The sequence below is a fragment of the Zingiber officinale genome, chromosome 6A, assembly GCF_018446385.1.
Source record: "Zingiber officinale cultivar Zhangliang chromosome 6A, Zo_v1.1, whole genome shotgun sequence".
Lineage (NCBI taxonomy): Eukaryota > Viridiplantae > Streptophyta > Magnoliopsida > Zingiberales > Zingiberaceae > Zingiber > Zingiber officinale.
In genome coordinates, this window is record NC_055997.1 from 801,032 (window position 1) to 814,745 (window position 13,714).

Sequence of the window (13,714 nt, forward strand, 5' to 3'; positions counted from 1 at the left end):
AGTGAAGCTAGGCAGGTGAAAAGTCTCGGTGAGTGAAGCCAGGTATTGGGAAAGTCCTAGTAAGTGAAGTCAGGTAGTGGGAAAATCTTGGTGAGTGAAATCAAGTGAAAAGCCCTAGTGAGTGAAACCAGGTAAATAAAAGTCTAAGTAGGTCAAAGGATTGACTGGATACTTGGCACAAGGAGAAAAGCCCAAGTGGGTCAAAGAATTGATTAGACACTTAGTGAAGAAGTCCCAACAGTTCAAGATTGACCAGATTCTAGGCAATGAGAAGTCCCAATAGGTCACGATTGACCAGATGTTGGGTAAAAGAACCCTGGACTTTGGTTTGAAAGTTAGGGTTTGGTAATCTACTAGGTTAGTCGATTATCGAAGTTTAATCGATTAAGTAGTTTTCACGAAATGTACAAAGAGGTTTGTAATCGATTAAGTCTAGATTTCGCGAATGTACAAAGAATTCAGTAAACGATTAAGCAGGGAAGCTTAATCGCTTACAGGCTATTTTCACGCTAACAGAAGGCTTCCTAATCGATTGGTCTAATTGATTAGGAAGACTTAATCGATAAGGGTAATCAATTAAGCTTGCAAAACTAGCCACTATTAGCTTGATAAAAGGTGTTCGCGTGTACTGTTTCATCATCCCTCTTGACAAAACTATTGGTGCAATCATGCCCTGGATGTTTTCAATGTATTGACAACTATTTAAGTTTAGGTTAATATGTTTGGATCTAACGTGTGCTGCAAGTTTTACAGGAAGAAGTCCAAGAAGGTCGAGTACCGAAGTCTTGGCAGGAAAAGTCCTTGCAGGTCAGAAGACCGGGTTTAAGGCAAGAGAAGTCCAAGAAGGTCGAGGACCAGAGTCTTGGCAAGAAAGTCCAGGGATGCGTTCATTTGGCAAGAGGTATTAGTTGGGAAACCAGCAAGCAATCGATTGGTAAATCGATTGAGGCGCATAACTATGGAATAGAATACTGCTGAATCGATCAGCCGATTGATTGGAGGAAACCAATCGATCGACCGATCGATTGATAGCCCCTGCGCGAGGGCACAGAAGGAATGTGGATCGATCCGCCGATCGATTGGAGGAATCCAATCGATCGACCGATCGATTAACATGCTCTCTGCGCAAGAATACAGTGCGAACCTGGACCGATCAGTCGATCGATTGGAGATAACCAATTGATCGGTCGATCGATTGGAGATAACCAATCAATCAATCGATCGATTCACAAGGTTTCTGCACGAAGGAGCAGTGCGATTTTGAATCGATCAGCCGATCGATTAGAGGTAACCAATCGATCAGTTGATCGATTGAATCAACTTTTGTACCTATGAAATATGCGACTGAATCGATTCAGTGTTGGCCCAATCGATCGTGACGACGCTCAACGACTATATTTGAATCGATTGGAGATGTGCTCAATTGATCAACAACGACGATCACGTGAGAAATGACTACTTTTGAAGACAAATAAAAAGGGGAGATCTACTATAGCAAACACAACTCTTCAATACTCATTGTGCTAAGCAAAAAGAGAGCTCTCTAAGTTACTTCAAAGAAAAAGATTGTGAGTCTCTTCCTCCTAAGCCTAGATCACATCTTGTAAGAGGAAGAGACAATCTTGTAAAGGTTTCTCCACCTTCGTTTCTGATAACGAAAAGGAGAAGTTCATATTGGAGATTGATCGTGTGGGTGTGTGCCTTGGATTAGTCACCTCAAGGAAGTGGAGACCAAGTAAACCAAGGAGTTAGCATTGTTTTCCTGTCTCTCTTGTCTTTCCTTTATTTCTATTTGCTTCCGCTAACAAGTTGTAGGTGAAAAATCGAAGAAAGGCTATTCACCCCCCCCCCCCCCTCTAGCCAAACGCAAAGTTCCTATCAATTGGTATCAGAGCTAGGTCCGCATCAGAAGAACTCATCGTCAACCAAAGCATCAAGATGACATTTCAAGATGGATATAGCACCGCTCGACCACCTTTCTTTGATGGTAACGATTTTACATATTGGAAAGATAGGATGAAATATTATTTGATGAATGATATTGAAAATTGATTTAGTGTTGTAGATGGATTTGAAAAACCAAAAGACGAATCGGGAGCACCCCTTCCAACCTAGGATTGGACAAAAGAAATGGCAAAGAAGGCCCAAGCAAATGCAAAAGCCACAACAACCTTACACTGTGGACTTTTAAATGAGCAATTAAGCAAAATAGGACCATTCAACTCCGCCAAAGAGCTTTGGGAAAAGCTGATTGAATTAAATGAGGGATCAAGCGAATCTTGGAGAGCCAAGAGAGATCTTTTGTTGGGGCAACTCCAAACCTTCACCATGAAGACCAATGAAATCGTGAGTCAAATGCATGGAAGATTCAAGGAGATAGTAAATGAACTCCATGTAATAAGTGAGAAAATTAACAATAGGGATCTAGTAAGGTATGTCCTTCAATATTTTCCTAGAACCACTTTATGGACATCAATGGTTGATACGTATAAGGTATCTAGAGATCTCTCCTTGGTTAAGCTTGATGAATTGCTTTGCGAGTTTGAACTTCATGAACAAGCTAATGTGGTTTCAAAAGAGAAAGGTATGACTCTTATTGTAGAAAAGAAGGAAAATAAAAAGAAGAAAGAAAAGAAGGTGAAATCCTCATCATCCGAATCCGAGCAAGAATCATTGGATAGTGATGATGAAATGTCAGCAAGTGAAGTGGCACATTATGTCAAGAAGATGATGGGAAGATCAAGGAAATTCACAAGAAAGGATGTGAAGAAAATGTTTCAACCTTCAAAAGGTAAAAGTAGTCAAAATTCAAGTTTTAACACTAATGTCATTTGTTATGGATGTAACAAGAAAGGACACATCAAGCCAAATTGTCCGGAATTGAGGAAGAAAGAGGAAAAGGAGAAGAAGAAGGAGAAAAAGAAGAAGGAAGCCATGGTGGCTCAAGCTACTTGGGATACATCAAACATTGACTCATTGGATAAGGATGAATTATGTCATGTGACCCAACATATGACATTTATGGCATTTGAAGATAACAAAGAAGAGTCAAGTCAAGAGGAAGGGTCAAGTGAAGAGTATTCATCAAATGAAGAGGAGTCAAGTGATGAATCATCATCAAGTGATGATGAGGTAAAAGAATCTCCTAAACTAGAATTTCTTTATAAAACTATTACTCATCTCAAAAATACTTTTGTTAAATCACAATCTAAGGTGAAGACCTTGAAGGGAAAGCTTAAGTCCATTAAAAATTATACATGTTCATCTAGTGAGTCAAGCATGCTCAAGGAAGAAAATGAAAAATTGAAGAATGACATGATTAAGCTAAGAGCATGTCTAGAGAAGTTCACAAATGGGTCCAAATATTTAGATATGATCATTCGAGACCAAACAATCGTTTACAACAAAGCCGGAATAGGATATAGACCTAACGAAAAAGAAGTTGCATACATGTCTCTCATCAATGGTACTAAAAATGATGCACTTAGAAACAATGTTAAGAAGGATCCTAAAGGAAAAGTAAAACAAGCTTGGGTGCCTAAGAAATATTTGAATGATATTTCCGAATCAAGTGCATGGGTACCAAAGAGTTGTGTGTTTTATGTTGTTTAGGTAGAAGAGAAGAAGGATGTGAGTATGTGGATTGTGGATAGCGGTTGCTCAAGACATATGACCGGTGATGTGAGCAAGTTCTCCACAATAAATTATATAAAGAAAGGAACGGTATCATTTGGGAATAGTGGGAAGCTCAAGATTATAAGTAAAGGTACAATTGAGGTATCACCCACAATTATCATTCATAAAGTCTTATTGGTTAAAAATATGGAGTTTAATTTGCTTAGTCTTAGCCAATTATGTGATGTCGGATATAATGTGGAGTTTCACCCCGATAAGTGTTAAGCATAAAATTTTGAAAATGTTGTGTTAAAAGGATTTAGAAAGGCAAATTTTTATTATGTTGATCTTTCATATGCTTCTAACCCCTCTATTAAGTGTTTGATATCAAAAGAAGAGGAATGATGACTATAGTATAGAAGACTTGGACATATCAATATGAGGAACATAGCCAAGGTAGCCAAGATGGAGCTAGTAAAGGGACTACCAAAGATCAAATACATCAAGGACAAATTGTGCGATGCATGCCAAAAAGGTAAGCAATCAAGGCCATCATACAAAGGTAAAACCTTAACTAGCACTTCATTGCCGTTAGAATTATTGCATTTGGATCTTTTTAATTGTCATAGAATACCTTCCTTGGTAGGTAACAAATATTGTTTGGTGATAGTAGATGATTACTCTAGATATACTTGGGTTTATTTCTTGAAACATAAGGGGGAAACTTTAGAAATAATTATAGGGTTTACCAAGAGGGTAGAAAATGAAAAGAACCTCAAAATTGATAAAATTAGGAGTGATCATGGTGGAGAGTTCGAGAATTTGAACTTTTCTAAGTTTTGTCTAGAAAATTGCTATAAGCATGAATTCTCTTGTCCAAGAACACCTCAACAAAATGATGTAGTGGAGAGGAAGAATCGAGCTTTACAAGAGGCAGCTAGAACCATGCTCAATGCATACTTCTTACCGAGCCATTTGTGGGCCGAAGCGATTAATACCGCTTGTTACATTCAAAATCGTGTCTTGATTCATAAGTTTTTATGGAAAACACCTTTTGAACTATGGAATGACACAATTCCTACAATTCACTATTTTAAAGTCTTTAGCTGTAAGATCTATATTCTTAATATTAAAGATAACTTAGGTAAATTTGAGGTCAAGTCCAATGAGGGAATTCTAGTTGGATACTCATCTACTAGTAGAGGATATAGAGTATACAACAAAAGAACTCAAACGGTAGAGGAATCATCCAATGTTGAGTTCGATGAGTCCACTAGTACTTACCCTAGGAAATCATCTACTGATAAGGATATAATTAAACAAAATCAAGTCATTGCTCAAGAAATATAAAATCTACATTTAGGGGGTATCGATCAAGGGGGAGGAAGAGATAGTTCGGATGATGAAAGAAACAATGTAAACAATGATTCTCCCAAAGATAATGATTCCATAACTTCGAGGACCGTAAGGCATCATCAAGATCATCCTATTGATCAAATGTTGGAGATGTGACTCAAGGAGTAAGAACTAGATCATACTTTAGAGATCATACCAGTCAAATTGCTCTAATATCACAATTTGAGCCAAAATCAATTGATGAAGCCTTAATTGATACGGATTAGATTCTAGCAATGCAAGAAGAGTTGAATCAATTTGAAAGAAGTGATGTATGGGAATTGGTTTCAAGACCAAATGATAGTACAATTGTTATAACAAAATGGGTGTTTAGAAACAAACTGGATGATCAAGGAAAAGTCACTAGAAATAAAGCTAGATTAGTGGCTAGGGGCTTTAATCAAGTTGAAGGACTTGACTATGATGAAACATATGCTCCGGTTGCTCAATTAAAGTCCATTCGGATCCTATTAGGATATGCCGCTTATATCGGTTTTAAACTTTATCAAATGGATGGGAAATCGGCAATCCTAAATAAGTTTATTAAGGAGGAAGTGTATGTGGAACAACCACCCGGATTTGAAGTCATAGACTACCCAAATCATGTTTATAAATTTAAGAAAGTCTTATATGGGTTAAAACAAGCTCCCCGGGCTTGGTATGAAAGACTCTCAACCTTCTTAATCTCCAAAGACTTTAGAAGAGGAACAATTGACCCAACCCTATTTTTAAAGTCTAAGGCTGGAGATATTTTTGTTGCACAAGTTTATGTTGATGACATCATTTTTGGTTCAACAAATAATGAACTTCTTTATGACTTTATCAAACATATGGAAAGTGAGTTTGAAATGAGTCTAGTTGGTGAATTGAGTTTCTTTTTGGGATTACAAGTCAAACAAACTAGTGAAGGAACCCATGTTTACCAAACAAAATTCGCTAAAGAACTTATCAAGAAATTTGGATTGGAAAATGCTAAAGGAGCATTTACTCCTATAGGAACTAATACCAAGATAGATAGTGATCAAGAAGAAAAATTAGTAGATCCAAAGCAATATAGGAGCATGATTGGTAGTTTGCTATACTTAATCGCTAGTAGACAGGACATATTATTTGCGGTAGAAATGTGTGCATGATACCAATCATGTGCCAAAGAGTCGCATTTAGTAGCGATAAAAAGAATTTTGAGATACATCAAGAGCACTCTTAATGTGGGTCTTTGGTACCCTAGAACTCAAAAGTTTGATTTAATTGGGTATACCGATTCCGATTATGCAGGTTGTAAATTGGATAGAAAGAGTACTAGCGGTGGATGTCAATTTCTTGAACCTTCCCTTGTAAGTTGGAGTAATAGAAAACAACCTTGTGTGGCCTTGTCCACAACCGAAGCCGAGTATGTGGCCATGGGTAGTTGTGTAGCTCAATTACTTTGGATGATACATATTTTAGAAGATTATGAGCTTCACTATTCCAAAGTTAAGGTGTTGTGTGATAATGTTAGCACCATCAACTTAACCAAAAATCCGGTGCACCACTCTAGGACAAAGCACATTGAAGTGAAACATCATTTCATTAGTGACCATGTGGCAAGAAGAGACATTGTACTAAATTATGTTGATTCTAAGTCAAATCTTGCCGACATATTTACCAAACCACTACCCGAAGTGGAATTTACCTCACTTAGGAGAGAACTTGGTATGTGTTTTATAGAATAGTGAGTATAGCATTACATGACCCATATCATATTAAGAACTTACCTCATTGCATCTCACAATAGACCTAAGAAGCCTTGCTTGTATACTTCTTCAATTAGACATTATGTGAGAAGATTAGGATGATGCTTTTGGTTCAACATGTTAGTCATGATACATTGCTTTGAGCCAATATGACATCTAGTAACATTAATCCTACATTACTTTGGTCCAATCATAGGGAAAGCAAGTGTACAAATCATGTACACTTAGCCCTACGATTATGATTGGAAATTTAATTTGAAATACCTCTAAAACTTATTTTTGAAACCCTTATTGAAGTTTGTCTTTGGATGAAAGTTATCATTGAATAATTAGATACGAACTTACCAAAATATTGAAGTTTTCGACAACTTTCAATTTTGTGTAAATCTTCACTAATAAGAGTTCATTTTTGTCAAACTTTATTTTTTTTCTTGATACTATGAGACATATATAGTGTCTACACAAAATTTTATGATTTTTAGAGTAGTGTACAATTATTTGTGCATTTTCAAAACTTGGATTTGAAAATCTTCAGAAATGCAGTAATATCAGAATTCCCAACCGATCGGTCAATCGATTGAGGAGCTCGCACTTCACCACAGAGGGCGTCTAAATCGATTAATGGATCGATTCAACGTATTTCGATCGATCAAAGGATCGATTGAAATGCCTTTCCGGAATGCACAAAGGACATCTGAATCGATCAATGGATCAATTCAGCATGTCTCAATCGATCGATGGATCGATTGAGATGCGTTTTCGATTTTCACAGAGGCCATCTGAATCGATCCATTATCGATTCAGAGTGTTTAAATCGATCGATGGATCGATTCAGATGCGTTTCCGATTTTGCATAGAGGCTTCGTGAATCGATTGACCGATCGATTCACTTGCTCCCAATCGGTCGGTCGATCAATTGGGGATTTAAAATCCAACTTAAATCACTGTTGACCTAAGTCCACCCTCACTTTCTCTCGTTTTTCTTTCGACTCGATCCGTGCCCTAGCCTGGGCAATTCTCCCGACGAATCTCCCACCTGCATCAGTCGTTCTCTCCGACGGTCCTCTCCGACAAAGGGTGTTTTTCCATCTCTCTCCCACTTCCACTCCTCTCTCGACGAATGGGGCCGCTCATTCTCCCTCGTCTCTGCGTCGCACACACACCATGAGAACCCTGAACCCTAGGTAATCTTTTTCCTCTCTTTTTATTCTCTCTTTTGGCTCTTGCTTCTAACCCTGGAATGCTAATCTACCTATGTGTTGTGTGTTTTTGTGTGGCACATCACTTCCCTCATGCATTGCATTGTATGCATTGTCATTGCATTTTCCTACATTTTCTTCCATGCATTATTGCCCTGCATTTTCCTACCGTTGCTGTTGCTTGCTTCTTTCCATTGGTTATCCTTAGGAAGAAACAGAAGGTTCGCGAGTGAGGTGAGGGTTCTTCTCGGCCGCCACCTCGTCCTCTCCCTCCCATTGACCAGCGTTTCCCTAATGCTGCTATGCAACAAGCCTTTAGCAAGCACACGTTCAAACTTATAACCCATAGGTCTGTTGATCTTCAATTCTATAAGGACTCTTGCTTTGATATATATTCCCTCTTCAAGCATTATAAACTTGAGTCAATTTTCTCTTGTGAGAGGAGTATAAATGTAAGCATTGTATCTGAATTCTATAACAACTTGCACACTTCTGATGGTGCCCACTATCGCACTCGCGTTGCGAAGCGAAATTTGGACTTTTCCTATGCGATCCTTCAGTCCTTTTTAGGGTGTCTACCATCCGAAAATGATTTTGTGTTCTATCCCACACTTCCTGATGAGTTACCTCCACCCTTTGAGCATATCAGCATTGCATCTATGCATCAGACGCTTTTTGGTCATCCTCGTCTGGATGGGCCAAATGCACAGATCACTTCTTTCTCTTCTCTTGAGTTATCGGCTGAGAACGCCGCCCTGTTTAAAGTGATCATTAACTATTTCTTTCCCATTGTCTCACGTGCCTTGGCCGCTCTTCGACCCTCTCACATGTTTGCATTATATTCCATATGGCATTCCCTTGACATCAACATTGCTCTGAACATATTTCATTGCATCATTCATTTTACTCAGCCGGTGCAGTAGACGATTCACATGCCTTTTGGTCATCTCATCACTGACTGGCTGGAGTTCATGGAGATAGATGTCTCTCGGGGGCGGCTGGAGCCCATGACCGTTGCCTACTCTCGGATTTCTTCACGCTCCTTCACAAAGACGGGATTAGCGGTTGGTCCAACGGGAGTCCGATAGCGCGATGGGCATGCTCTTGGTGAGGGACCCAGGGCTCGCCAAAGGGGAGCCGCACAGGCACTAGTTCCTGCGGCGGCTGATGCCGAGGAGGATATTGCGGAGCCTGGTTCTCTGACATTCGAGGAGTCTGTAGATACCCGTCTTGAGGAACTACATATGGAGATGGCTGCCCTGACCACCAAGGTTGACGTGATGCAGGCGACTCTGGATACTCTGGTGGATTTGGTGAGCTCTTTGGTGGCGAGTCACCCGTCTCCGTCTGTTCCTCCTGCTGCGGTTGTTCCTGAGGATATTGTTGCGTCTGTTGATGCTCCTGCTCCTGCTACTACATATGCCCCTCCTTCTGATCCTATCGACGTTTCTGATCTTGTTCCTACTCCTATGGGAGATGATACTTTTGAGTTCTTTGTATCTCTATGGCATGTGCTCTTGTACGTTTTATGGATGTTTGTTGTGAAGTCGTCTTGTGAACTTCACTTTATTTTGGATGTATGATATACTGCTTCTCTCTATTATCTTTCACTTTTCGATTCCAGATTGTTATCTTATGTTGACATTTGTGTGATTTAGGGGGAGTACCCCTCGGGTTTATCTTGTTTAGTGCACCAATTAAGAGGGAGTTTTTGTTTTGATATTTGACAAAGAGGGAGAAGTAAGTTGAGGTTTATGCTTAATTAGGAAGGAGATTCATGCTTAGTCATATATGAATTTGCTATTATTGCTTATGATCAAGTAAGATGAATTTTATGCGTAGTTAATAATAATATTGTCATTTACTGTTAGCTCATGTCTATTGCTATTTATTGCTTATCATCTTATTATTATGATGCATTGGAAATTAGCCTAAACTCAAATAGATTGTCAAACATCAAAAAAGGAGGAGATTGTTGGTGCAATCATGTCCTGGATGTTTTCAATGTATTTGACAACTATTTAAGTTTAGGTTAATACATTTGGATCTAACGTGTGCTGTAAGTTTTGCAGGAAGAAGTCCAAGAAGGTCGAGTACCGGAGTCTTTGCAGGAAAACTACTTGCAAGTCAGAAGACCGAGTGTAAGGAAAGAGAAGTCCAAGAAGGTCGAGGACCGGAGTCTTGGCAAGAAAGTCCAGGGATGCGTTCATTTGGCACGAGGTATTAGTTGGGCAACCAGCAAGCAATCGATTTGTAAATTGATTGAGGCACATAACTATGGAACAGAATGTTGCTGAATCGATCAGCTGATCGATTGGAGGAAACCAATCGATCGGCCGATCGATTGATAGCCCCTGCGCGAGAGCACAGAAGGAACGTGGATTGATCCGCCGATCGATTGGAGGAATCCAATCGATCGACCGATCGATTAACATGCTCTCTGCGCAAGAATACAGTGCGAACCTAGATCGATCAGCCGATCGATTGGAGATAACCAATCGATCGGTCGATCGATTCACAAGGTTTCTGCATGAAGGAGCAGTGCGATTTTGAATCGATCAGCCGATCGATTGGAGGTAACCAATCGATCGGCCGATCGATTGAACCAACTTCTGTACCTATGAAATATGCGGCTGAATCGATCCAGTGTTGGCCCAATCGATCGTGACGACGCTCAACGGTTATATTTGAATCGATTGGAGATGTGCTCAATCGATCGACGACGACGATCACGTGAGAAATGGCTACTTTTGAAGACAAATAAAAAGGGGAGATCTACTGTAGCAAACACAACTCTTCAATACTCATTGTGCTACGCAAAAAGAGAGCTCTCTAAGTGACTTCAAAGAAAAAGATTGTAAGTCTCTTCCTCCTAAGCCTAGATCTCATCTTGTAAGAGGAAGAGGCAATCTTGTAAAGGTTGTAGGATCGAAAAGAATTTAGATATCTTCACAATGGTATGATATTGTCCACTTTGGGCCTAAACCCTCATGATTTTGCTCTTGGGCTCTACCCAAAAGGCCTCTTATAAACCCATCATCTTTTCCATGTGTTTTCAACGTGGGACTATGTTTGCAACCTTGCAACCCCAACAATCCCCCCTCAAACAAAGGACCACGGGTTTTCCACGTCCGATCCTCGACCCACCAGGTCTTCCTGCCCCTCGGTCCACCCGACCTACTAGGACTTCCTGCCTGATGTCTGGTCCTCTTGATCCAAACATAAGAGCCCCCACTTTCTTTATTCAAGGTCAATATTGTACCCACATGGCTCAATCAGATCATAACTTTTATGCACAGTCGGCGGTTAAACCTTCTGACATTCCAGGCTCTGATACCAATTGTAGGATCGAAAAGAATTTAGATATCTCCATAATTGTATGATATTGTCCACATTGGGCCTAAGCCCTCATGGTTTTGCTCTTGGGCTCTACCCAAAAGGCTTTATACCAATGGAGATATCTTTCTCTTATAAACCCATCATCTTTTCCATGTGTTTTCAACGTGGGACTATGTTTGCAATCTTGCAACCCTAACAAAGGTTTCTCCACCTTCGTTTGTGATAACGAAAAGGAGAAGTTCATATTGGAGCTTGATCGTGTGGGTGTGTGCTTTGGATTAGTCGACTCAAGGAGGTGGAGACCAAGTAAACCAAGGAGTTAGCATTGTTTTCTTGTCTCTCTTGTCTTTCCTTTATTTCTATTTGCTTCAGCTAACAAGTTGTAGGTGAAAAATCGAAGAAAGGCTATTCACCCCCCCCCCCTCTAGCCAAACGCAAAATTCCTATCAAAAACTTCTCTCCGATGTTCTTCACTGAGCTCACACAAACATCACCACCGATTCTTAAGATTTCTTGGAGACAAGTGCTACTGCACTTCCAAGTTCAAGAGGTGTTCCCAAATAAGAAGAATCAAGCTATGGTTTCATGTTGTAAATTTTGTAAGATTTATTATTATATTAGTTTTTTTTGTTCTTCTTCTTGTATTTCTATATTGTGAGCTTGTATTAAGCTTCTCCACCTCCGGATTATTTCTGATAAAGAGTGTATCATAGTGGAGAGTGTGCATGAGGGTCAGATCCTTGGATTACTCACCTCTTCTTGAGATGGATACTGAGTAAATCCATCTTGTTAGCATTAGGGAGCTTTATGTCGAATTTATCCGCTGCACATCATCATCGACAAAGTGCGAGAAACTATTCAACTCCCCCTATAGCTCCGAAATATCTCAACACACACCTCTAAGAGATGCTTACTTAAGATGTCAAAGTATAAATCTCCATGACCAATATGACTTGTATACCTCAAGTCGAAAGAAACTTGCACTCAAACTGCAATAAGAACTTCACAGACATATCCATATATGTAGAGAATCATATGAAGTCTTACAATAAGTCACTCAAATGAATTAGTTGTCATAACTAGCATCCACATTTAACTCGCCGTATCCCAATATCTCCTCCTAGTAAGAAATAGTTGTTTGGCCGAACCAAGAAGTATAACTTATGCTAGTCTTATAATATTGATGATGCCCAAATGCATCAATTTGATGATTAGGAAAATTTCAATGTGTTCATAATTACACATGTAGAGAAATTATAAGTTATGATCTAATCACAAATTCTCTAATGCTATAAATTGTATTGTGGACATTCAATAAATGAGTTTAAGACTATTCAAACATATAATATACACTCAAATAGTGAATCTATATTTATCAAATAAATAGTAAAATCATAAAGATATTGCCTTAGGATATCCCTCAAAATCTAACATCACTCACACCCTTTTCAGGGCTCAGACTCCCCGAACTTGGACATAGTCAAGGTCAAGATCCTCTCAATTATGATATCAACCTCTCTTTTCCATAAGAGTTGAGTGCATATTGTATCGTCTATGTCCTTTTTAGGGCTCAAACTCTCCCGACTTGAACATAGTCGAGGTCAAAATCCTCCTAGCTGTGATATCAACCTCCCATTCTCACAAGAGTCGAGCGCATATCATATCGCCTGCTAGGGGTGGGATAGGGTTGGGACCCATCCCGTAACCCCCTTACCCAATACCCGTCCCGATAAGAATTGGGAATTTTTTTTTTCTCCCGATCCCGTACCCGAAAAGTGTCGGGACCCGAATGTTCGGGATCCCGAATATTGGGGATCGGGTAGGGACCCGTAAGAATATCCCGAAAAATATTTTTTTAAAAAAAAAATCTATAGAGACTCAAACAATTTTTTAGTACAATACAAATAAATTAAAACGATTTCGTGGTACTTAACCATTAAAAGCTAAAATATCTTCCTAGGACATCATAAATATATTAAAACTAATAAAAAAAACTAAAACTACTACTTAATTTATACTTTATACCTAATACAAGAAAATCCAAAAATAAAAATTGTCATGTCAACCATTGTATCAATAATGAATTGATGATATGGTGACCTTAGTCTTAGAAATGCTTGGATTCAACTTACAGAAAAAAAATCATAAAAATTATTCTTTATATCATTTTATCAATTTTCATATGCTAAAATAAACTAATTGATTATCTTCTTCACACATTGCCAATAAATTATTTAGAAACAAAATTATGATGAAGTATGAGAAAAATGAAGAGAAAAAAAATAAATATAATAGTTAGATGCTTAAAATATAAAAAAAAATAATATAAAAAATAATATTTTTAATATAAAAAAATAATATTTTTAATATAAAAAATAATATTATAATATAATCGGGTCGGGACGGGATTTCCGTCGGGAGAAAAATAATTCC